Genomic DNA, 10,909 nt, shown 5'->3' on the forward strand with positions numbered 1-10,909 from the left:
ACGAGCATTGTCATTAGTGGTTTAACGTGGAGGTCTGCAAAGTTCCCAACAGGTGATTACACAACAGGAGAGACCAGAACCAAACTGAAAGCCGACACACCCACACACACACACACACACACACACACACACACACAGTAATAGAAACACTACAATGAAATAATGTTACCACGTCTGCTCTGTCCACACATTAATCAGTGTGTGTGTGTGTGTGTGTGTGAAGTTGCCCCTGTCGCCCATGATCACACACACACACACACACCACACACACACACACACACAACACACACACACACACACACACACACACAAATCCGGATTTACCGCGTCATGTCTCCTCTCGGTTCTCCTCAATCAGTCCCGCAATAATCGGTAACCGCCCCGCAGTGTGAGCCAGCTGGCCCCGCATACACACCACCGGGACCCCGGTTCGTGACTCGCCAACCCGAACCATAAACCCCGGTGTGTCTCGGCTCGGCTCGGCTCGGTAAAGCGGGATATCTCCCTCAGATGAACACAGAGGAGCTCCATGTTTGTTAGCCTAGCGAGCGCCCTGCTTTGAATGGGCAGTTAGCATGTAGCTCGCTGACTAATCCAGGGCACGGAGCTGCTAACGTTCAACCGGAACAAACCGGAGACAGAACCGGTTATCGGGTTTTACCGTGTCCGTGTTGTTCCGCGCTGCGTGACGGCTGCTGTTTGTTTCCTCCTCAGTCTGACTCTGTTTATTATTTTATTTATTATTCTCTCTCCCCGGTTTGAGTTCGCGTCCCGGCTCCTGAACCATCCAGACCCGCTGTAGTTCCGGAGGTCCACGGCTACACACTCACACACACAAACACACAAATACACAAATACACACACCACAGCAGGAGGGAGCGCGAGCGAGATGTTCAATCTGTGCATCGAGAGGGCCGGCGCCTGAAAACCCTCTCCCACCACTCACACTCTGCGCGTGCACGCCACTAGTGATATGGGAAGTTCAGCTCTCTTTAAAGATTCGGCTCTTTTGGGCCTCGGCCTCCCTTCGAAGAGAAAAGAAAGAGAGGAAAGAAAGAAAATAAAGAAGAAAGAAAGAAAGGAAAGAAGAAGAAAGAAAGAAAGAAAAAACGAAATAAAAGAAAGAAGAGTTACAGAGACAGAGAGAAGAAAGAAACGGAAAGAAAGAAGCATCCAGAGGACGAGCGAAGAAAGAAAGAAAGAAAAGAAAGAAGAGTAAGAGACAGCAAAGAAAGAAAGAAAGAAAAGAAAGAAAGAAGACACCGAGACAGAGAGAAGAAGAAAACAGAAAGAAAGAAAGAAAGAACGAAAGAAAGAAAGAAAGAAGAGAGTACAGAGACAGAGAGAAGAAGTAAGACAGAAAGAGAAAGAAAGGAAAGAAGAGACAAGACAGAGACGAAGAAAGAAAGAAAGAAAAGGAAAGAAAGAAAGAAAGAAGAGACAGAGACAGGAGAACAAGTAAAGACAGAAAGAAAGAAAGAAGAAAGAAAGAAGAGTACATAGACAGAGAGAGAAAGAAAGAAAGAAATAAGGAAAGAAGAAGAAAGAAAGAAGAGTACAGAGACAGAGAGAAGAAAGTAAAGACAGAAGAAAGAAAGGAACATAGAGTACATAGACAGAGAGAAGATATATAGATAGATCAGCTAGATAGATGATAGATAGCTAGATAGCTAGATAGAAAATAGATAGATAGATAGATAGATAGATCGATAGATAGATAGACTTTATATCCCAAGCTCGGTAAACATTCCAGTGCAGAAGCATGTTAGATAATTAGATCATTAATAATGATACAATAATACAAATATAGCATTCCACACAGTGACAAAGACAACATAAGAAAAAAATTAAAAACAAGCTTAAATAATAAAATATCAAAATAGTAATCCAATATTTGTACAAAAGTATATACAGCAAATGGCAGTGTTGATTTAGTGCAAAGACGAAAGGAGAAATGTGCATGTGTGTTACTGTGTGAAGAAAAAATTTGCTGTGTACACAAATGTACAGATTGTAGTCCTCTGAGGCAATGTACTTTGTGACTTTGGGCTATACAAATAAAATCTGATTTTATCTGTCTGCTACCACTACACTTACAGGCTTTTTGAAATGTCTGCCCCCTGTCCTTCTTTCACATAATGCTATGATCTAGTGGTGTGTTGCTGTGAACCGTATCGTTCAACTTGACTAATCTTTTATATGACTCGGAGTAATGACTTTAACATCAGTGTATTCTCTTTACAGTCTCCAAAGACTAAATTCTTTAGATTTAGATTTACATATTGCATAGTTCACTGTTACTGGTTTTTTTAACTGTTATGGTTTGATTAACTGTTTTTATACATGTGTATATATGTTAAAAATAGGATATCGTATAGGTGTATAGTGTTAAAGTTTTTGTTTTCTATCACTTACAATCTCACTTACCGTTTGGGAGCTGCTGTAACAAAAAACTATTTCCCTGCGGATTAATAAAGTGTTTCTGATTCTGATGACTGTCTCGAGAAAGTGATCCAGTCAGTTAAAAGACTCGATCAACTATAGCGGTTCACTTTAAAGAATCGGCTCGTTCGTGAACTTCCCCTCCTAGTGCGCACCAGCAGGCGCGCGCTCTGGACGTGAACAGCGGAAGTCAGTCAGTGAGTTAGCACGCGACGGAAAACTTGTTGAACTCTTCGGACTCTAACTCAGGTAATTTACCTGGATTTCTTCTACAAATGACAGTTTGTCACGAAAGCTGCCATCACACACGGAGCTGTCTGTCGCCGCTAACCCGGGTTATTTATCTAACGGCGGTTTAAGAAACAGTTTGGCCCGGTTCGGTTTAGCCGAGTCACGGGCTAACGTTAGCACGGCAGCTAACAGGCTAACTGCTACTTTGTTAAAAGTCTTAAAATGTTTCAAAGTGACAGATTTAAAGATTTAAACTGTTTAAAAGTTTCAGAGCGACACACAGGACGGTCCCGTCACACTTTAGTTTTATTTGTACGAAAAAGATTAGAAAAATTAACAATAGAAAAACCGTCGCTGAAATCTCCGCTAACAACTACAGGCTAACTGAGCTAGAGAACAACTTCAATGTTTTGAAGATTTGACTTTTTCTATATATATATATATATAATAGTATATATATATATTATATCTATAAAGTAAGGTAAAAAGAATTTTTTTAACTTATATATATATATTTTTTACTTATAGTAGAGTTGTATAAGAACAAAGTATAAAAATATATAAACGTAACTACTATTATCTTTATAAATTTTATATAAGATCTTAATATATGATATAATATATAAATATATATACTTTATAGTATATTTTATAAAATATAATATAAAGTAAAAAACAGTAAAAACGTATATTCTTTTACTTATACATATATATATTAAATCGAGATATATATATATATATGTGTGTGTGTGTTAAAAAATTTTTTTTTAACTATTATATAATACTATTTTTACTTTCATATTTTTATAAATATAATTATCACAGAATAATATATATATTTATTATATATATATATATATATATATATATATATATACACAGTTAAAAAATATTTTTTTTATTTAATATATTTATATATAATATATATTACTTTATCTATATTATCTTTTCTATGTATTTACACGTATTAAAAATAAATATTTTTATTTTGACTTGTATCCTCTGTGCACAGCTTACTCTCCACACTATCCAGTACCTCCACCATACTATCCTCCTCCAGTCCACCCCCCTTATATAATTCCCTATAAAACTCCTGCACCCTTTCCAGTATACCCACATAATCTTCTATTACCTCCCCCTCCTTATTCCTAATTTCATGTATATATGTCCTACTTTGCTTACTCTTTTCCAAACCTAAAAAGTAAGCTGTGCACCTTTCTCCCTCCACTGCGTATTTTGCTTTGCTCCGTAGGATTGCGCCTCTGCACCTCTCTGTCTCATACCTCTGGAGCTCCATCTTCACCTCTAAATAATTCTCCAAGCTGTAGCCTTCTTCATTCTCCGCTTTGCTCAGCTCTACCCCCAATCTTTCCCGCAGCTCCTTTTCTTTCCTCTTCAATTTCATATTTCTTCTTCTACCATATCTAATGCTTATTGACCTGATTTCACTGTTAGCTGAAATTTCAGCGACGGTTTTATTTTTTTATCTTTTTCGTACAAAATAAAAGTTAAAGTGTGACCTGTGACAGTCTCTGTGTGTCGCTCTGAAACTTTTAAACAGTTTAAATCTTTAAATCTGTCACTTTGAAACATTTCAGACTTTCTAACAAAAGTAGCAGTTAGCCTGTTAGCTGCCGTGCTAACGTTAGCCCGTGACTCGGCTAAACCGAACCGGGCCAAACTGTTTCTTAAACTGCCGATAGATTAAATAACCCGGGTTTAGCGGCGACAGCAGCTCCGTGTGTGAGTGCAGCTTCGTGACAAACTGTCATTTGTAGAAGAATCCAGGTGAATTACCTGAGTTAGAGTCCGAAGAGTTCAACAAGTTTTCCGTCGCGTGCTAACTCACTGACTGACTTCCGCTGTTCACGTCCAGAGCGCGCGCCTGCTGCTGGTGCGCACTAGTGATGGGAAGTTCACGAACGAGCCGATTCTTTAAAGTGAACCGCAGCACTGTTCGAGTCTTTTAACTGACTCGGATCACTTTCTCAGACAGTAATCAGAATCAGAATCAGAAACACTTTATTAATCCCTGCAGGGAAATAGTTTTTGTTACAGCAGCTCCCAAACGGTAAGTGAGATAGTAAGTGATAGCAAGAAAACAAAACTTTAACACTATACACCTATACGATATCCTGTTTTAACACTATATACACATGTATAAATAACAGTTAAATCAAACCAAGTAACCGTGAACTATGCAATATGTAAATCTAAAACCTTCTAAAGAGTCTTTGAGAGACTGTACAGAGAATACACTGATCGTTAAAGTCATTACTCCGAGTCATATAAAAGATTAGTTCAAGTTGAATGATATGTTCACGACCAACACACCACTAGATCATAGCATTATGTGAAAGAAGGACAGGGGGCAGACACTCCAAAAAGTCAGTGAGTGTAGTGGTAGTCAGATCAAATCAAATCAAATTTTATTTGTATAGCCCAAAGTCACAAAGTACATTTGCCTCGGAGGACTTTACAATCTGTACATCTGTTGTACACACAACATTTTTTCTTCACACAGTAACACACATTGCACATTTCTCCTTTCGTACATTGCACTAAATCAACACTGCCAATTTGCTGTATATACTTTTGTACAAGCCAATTTGCTGTATATACTTTTGTACAATATATTTGATTTACTATTGTTATTTTGATATTTTATTATTTATAGCCTGTTCTTTATATGTTTTCTTATGCTATCGTCACTGTGTGTAATGCTATTATTTGTATTATTTGTATCATTATTATTTGTATCATGTATCTTACACTATGGCCACTTTACATTACAATACTCTTTTTATATATCATGCCATTTTTATCCACAGTACTTGTCTGTTTTGAAGGTTTGTGTAGGATATAGATATTTCTGTCTGTTTATTGTGTTTTTGTTTTGGCCTTTTCTACTTTTTTTTTATTATTCTGTAGTGTGTGCTTCACTTTGCTTGCTGCTGTAACAAGTAAATTTCCCTGTGGTGGGATGAATAAAGTAAATCTAATCTAATCTACGATGCTGCTGCACTGTAATTTCCCAGCTTGGGATATAAAGTCTATCTATCTATCTATCTATCTATCTATCTATCTATCTATCTATCTTTCTTTCTTTCTTTCCTTTCTTTTCTCTGTCTCTGTACTCTTCTTTCTTTCTTTCTTCTCTCTGTCTCTGTACTCTTCTTTCTTTCTTTCTTTCTTTCTTTCTTTCTTTCTTCTTCGAAGGGAGGCCGAGGCCAAAAGAGCCGAATCCTTAGAGAGAGCTGAACTTCCCATTATCACTAGTGCGTGCACGCGCAGAGTGTGAGTGGGTGGGAGAGGGTTTCAGGCGCGCGGCCGCTCTCGAGTGCACAGATTGACATCTCGCTCGCGCTCCCTCCTGCTGTGTGTGTGTGTATTTGTGTATATGTGTGTATTTGTGTGTGTGAGTGTGTAGCCGTGGACCTCCGGGAACTACAGCGGGTCTGGATGGTTCAGAGCCGGGACGCGAAGCTCAAACCGGGGATGAGAGAATTATAAAATAAATAAATAAACAGAGTCAGACTGAGGAGGAAAACAAACAGCAGCCGTCACGCAGCGCGGGAACAAACACGGACACGGTAAGAACCCGGTTCTGTCTCCGGTTGAACGTTAGTCAGCTCCGCTGCCCTTGGATTAGTCAGCGAGCTAAATGCTAACTGCCCATTCAAAGCAGGGCGCTCGGCTAGGCTAACAAACATGGATGCTCCTCTGTGTTCATCTGAGATTATCCGCTTTAACGAACCGAGCCGAGCCGAGACACACCGGGGGGTTCTGGTTCGGGTTGGCGAGTCACGAACCGGGGTCCCGGTGTGGTGTGTGCGGGGCCGGCTGGGCTCACGCTGCGGGGCCGGTTACCGATTATTGCGGGACTGATTGAGGAGAACCGAGAGGAGACATGACGCGGTAAATCCGGATTTGTGTGTGTGTGTGTGTGTGTGTGTGTGTTGAGTGTGAGATCATGGGCGACAAGGTGCAATTCACACACACACACACACACCACACACACTGATTAATGTGTGGACAGATCAGACTTGGTACATTATATTTCCATTGTATTGTTTTCTATTAGTGAGTTGTGTGTGTGTGTGTGTGTGTGTGTGTGTGTGTGTGTGCTTTCAGTTTTGGTTCTGGTCTCTCCTGGTTGTGTAATCAGACTGTTGGGAACTTTGCAGACCTCCACAGTAAACCACTAATGACTAATGCTCGTTATAGTTTATCAGAATCACTTTATTGGCCAGGTGTGTGTGTGCGCACACTGAGCTCTCAGGTGTGCGCACACACACACACACACTGAGCTCTCAGGTGTACACACAGGTATAGACATAGGTTAACGAGGAGCATGCAGGTAGGCGCAGACATAAATAAAATAACTGTATACATATTTAAAAGATATAAATATAGATCTGTGTTTCTATAGACACTGACTGACATTTGCAGGCTGGGTAAAAATCTATGTACAACATTAATTGAACCCGTCTGACTCATTTATTATGCAGCTTCATAGTAAATTATCGAAATACAAACTGAATTGTGATATGTGTCAGTTTCTGTTGATGTAATGTATCTGCACGTGACTGATAAACAGACACAGCTGACATCAGGATCAGAATATGTGTTTATTTACTGAGCAGCTCTCTGTGACGGAAATCTGATCTGTACGCATTAATAAACATAAATATATAATTTCACATGTGCAGCTGATTCAGGCATGCTCTGATCAGTCCGAATGACCGATAACTGATCGTTAAAAACTTTTAATTTCATGCACAGCTGAGGGTCAAAGCACAGCTCTGACATATGCATATGTTGATTTATTATTTCATATTTTTCATGAACATGAAGCTCGTCAGAACTCAAAATAAATGATTACTGACCGGTAATCTATCAGCTATGATAGAATAAGATCGATTTTCCACTGATGTATGATGTTGTTTTCATTTGTACGAGATGTTAAGTATATATATTTACCCTCCTTGTTTCCTCGTCCTGTACAAACCTGTCGTCATGTTTTCATCCTCAGCTCTAACGATGCATCATCTCTCTGTGTGAACCGTCATATCTGAGTCAGCTGCAGGTTACGGTGTCTCCGGGAACTCTTTTCCCCAGATTCGGTCATTTCTCTGAGTCAGCTGCTCGGCCTGGATGTTGTCATCATCGGTCCGAGCTGTGAGTCACACAAAGGCCAGTCACATCAAATCAGGTTACTCCGAGATAACAGACCAGTAGTAGGTCAGAGAAGGAGATTATCAGAGCGGCTCTCTGCTGTGTTTATCTGACTAATTAATGAAGCACTTCGTCTGTAAAACGTCTGATAATCCACCACAAAGGACCAAAGAGTCGTCTGCTTTGGTTCCACCTCTAACGACGACATTTGAACATCTCTACATTTGAAGTCTTTAGTTATATTTCGGTTGCCCGTGACGACCTGGCCCCTTCCTGTCCTGTTATAAACTCAATAACTTCAATTATCCGTGGTGCTGTGTAACAGCTTCCTGTCACCGTGTCTCTGCTGTGACCCTTGAAAACCTAAAATTATCCGGTCCCAGCTGGGTCTCCCGCTTCGGCTCGCTGGTATTTTGGTGTCGATATTTCTATCCTCACGTAGACGGACGGCTGACGGCCGGGGTCGACTTCACGACGGCAGGAGCTGTAAAGGAGCTCCGGTCCTGATGGGTGGATTCATTAGTGAGGGAGGCAGCAGTATATATTATTTTATTATACAGTCATAAAGTTTGACTCATTTAACGGGGTGAGGGCTGCTGAACATTGAGATGATGTCAGTGTGAAGTTCTTTGGTTGGTTTGGTTCCCACGAGTCCTTGAAATCCTTTAAAGTTTGTGGGGAAAAAGTCAAGACCTTCAAGACATTAGGTCATTAATCTTGGTCTCAAACTATCCTTGAATTTAAGGGAACAGGGCCTGAAAAGTCCTTGGATTTGATGTTTAAGGTGTAGATCGTGCATGTAAAGTTTAGTTAGAGCTGCCTCTCGATCTCGTCGACCTCCAGCTGAGCTGAACTCTCCATCAAACACGTCAAAGTTCGTGTCATTAGTTCGTCTCGCTGTAATCTTCACACGTTATCAGAGAAACTTCAGATCTCCTGAAGTTTCAAACTCGCTTTGCTGCTTGGCGGTGACGTCCTCGGGTCATGAGTCTTCCACGAGCGCAGGACGGTGTCACAGTCATGTGATCGCAGGTCACATGGTGCTGTCAAATATTCACCTTCAGTCTCGACTGTCTGTGAACTCACACTGTCTGTCTGCAGTCTTTCTGGATGAACTGAAATGATTTCATATTAATAAATAAATAAATAAGAAGCTGTGATCACAGCAGCATTAATGAAGTCTCGTTGGTTTCATCAGGACCAGAGTAGACGATCACTGAGCAGGTCTGCTGTGCTCTCTCATGGTGCCTTGCCCAAGAGTTTCTCAGCTGTTGCCATGGAGTTACTACTCTCACAGATTCTGCTCATAGATCCAGACGTATGTTTTAAAAATGCAGCTTGAGTGACTTAAGTTGATTTCAGTGATGTTAATATTAACTAGAAAAATTTCTAAAGAAATTTTGAGTGTGCGTGACTCTGGCCCCATCGTCCCCATGCATTATTACTGGATCCTGATGCAACCAACGAGACCTCATTAATGCGCTGTTTCTGATCACTAGCTCTATTCTATTTTATTAATTATTAATATGGAATATTTTAATCATCCAGAAAGACTGCAGAGAACATTCACCACCCACCAGAACAAATCTGTGATTCACGACCAGAGACGACGACCGAGAGAAAGCAGTCTGATGAAGATGAGGGGAGACAGGACAGACAGAGACAGACAGACAGACAGAGACAGACAGACAGACACAGACACGGACAGACAGGACAGACAGAAAGACAGAACAGAGACAGACAGACAGACAGACAGCAGACAGACAGACACAAGACAGACACGGCAGACATGTGAGTTCACAGACGTCGAGACTGAAGGTGAATATTGACAGCACCATGTGACCTGCGACCCAATGACTGTGACACCGTCCTGTCTGGAGGACGCGCTCGTGGAAGACTCATGACCCGAGGACGTCACCGCAGAGCACGAGAGTTGGGAACTTCAGGAGATCTGAAGTTTCTCTGATAACGTGTGAAGATTACAGCGAGACGAACTAATGGAACGTGTTTGATGGAGAGTTTAGCTCGCTGGGTCGACGGGATCGAGAGGCAGCTCTAACTAACTTTACTGCACGTCACTAATCCATCACACCTTAAACATCAAATCCAAGGACTTTTCAGGCCAGTTCCCTTAAATTCAGGATAGTTTGAGACCGGATAATGACCTAATGTTTGAAGGTCTTGACTTTTTCCCCACAAACTTTAAAGGATTCAAGGACTCGTGGGAACCAAACCAACCAAAGAACTTCACACTGACATCATCTCAACGTTCAGCCAGCGTATTCGTGTTTAACGTTCAGCAGCGTTCGTTTGTAACTTCAGCAGCGTTCAGTGTAACGTTCAGAGCGTCGTGTCGTACAGCGTTCAGCATCGTTCTGTAACGTTCAGCAGCGTTCGTGTAAAGTTTTCAGCAGCGTTCGTGTAACGTTCAGCCGGTTGCTGCGTTCGTTGTAACGTTCAGCAGCGTTCGTTGAACGTTCAGCAGCGTTCGGTAACTTCCAGCATTGGTAGAGTCCTACGATCTGGGCGTCCTGTACGTCACAGCGCGTGATGTGGACGTGTACACGACGTTTCGACATGCGTCTCGTTACGTGAGCAGCGCTCGTGAGACGTTCAGGCAGAGACGTGCGTGGTAAGTCAACTTGTAAACGATTGTCAGCAGCGGTTCTGTATATATCGTAGTAGTTCAGTCGAGATCAGTTCGTGTTATACGTTACACAGCGTGTATTGGTCGTGTAAGGCGTTCGCGGAGCATGTCGTTCGTGTTATAGTTCTTAGTCTGGCTTCACGATGTACCGCACTTCACACGCAGCCCGTCTTCGGTCTGTAACAGATTCAAGCTGAGTCACTCGTGTAGACAGCATGCTCAGCTACGGTATGCGTGATCGGGCATTGCTGCTACACGTTCAAGCAGCGCTGTCCCGCGCCGCCCTCACTTACTGTTTGCTGTACTTTTGATCAACTGTTCAAGCTGCACGTTTCCAAGTTGGGGTTTCTCTGTGGCTGCATTCCTGTCATGTACCGTTGTCATGCACGCTGTAACTCGTTCTGTATGACG

General features: G+C 41.5%; 2 protein-coding genes across 6 annotated transcripts in view; one reads left to right on the forward strand and one right to left on the reverse strand.

Moving 5' to 3' along the window:
• LOC113747698 (proteasomal ubiquitin receptor ADRM1-like) overlaps positions 1-4,618 on the reverse strand; it is a 19,883-nt gene extending 15,265 nt beyond the window's left edge. For all 3 annotated transcript variants that reach the window (XR_003463803.1, XM_027288369.1, XM_027288368.1), the window contains exon 1: positions 4,471-4,618. The gene's annotated coding sequence lies outside the window, so the exon portion shown is untranslated. The remainder of the gene's footprint in view (positions 1-4,470) is intronic.
• Positions 4,619-5,954: 1,336 nt separating this feature from the next.
• The window catches only part of dnajc5ab (DnaJ (Hsp40) homolog, subfamily C, member 5ab), a 16,488-nt gene continuing 11,533 nt past the window's right edge, over positions 5,955-10,909 (forward strand). Inside the window, exon 1 of one of the 3 annotated variants that reach the window (XM_027288400.1) lies at positions 5,955-6,266. The gene's annotated coding sequence lies outside the window, so the exon portion shown is untranslated. The remainder of the gene's footprint in view (positions 6,267-10,909) is intronic. The other 2 variants (XM_027288401.1, XM_027288399.1) reach the window with 2 other exon arrangements.

Source organism: Larimichthys crocea, chromosome XV, assembly GCF_000972845.2.
Source record: "Larimichthys crocea isolate SSNF chromosome XV, L_crocea_2.0, whole genome shotgun sequence".
NCBI lineage: Eukaryota > Metazoa > Chordata > Actinopteri > Sciaenidae > Larimichthys > Larimichthys crocea.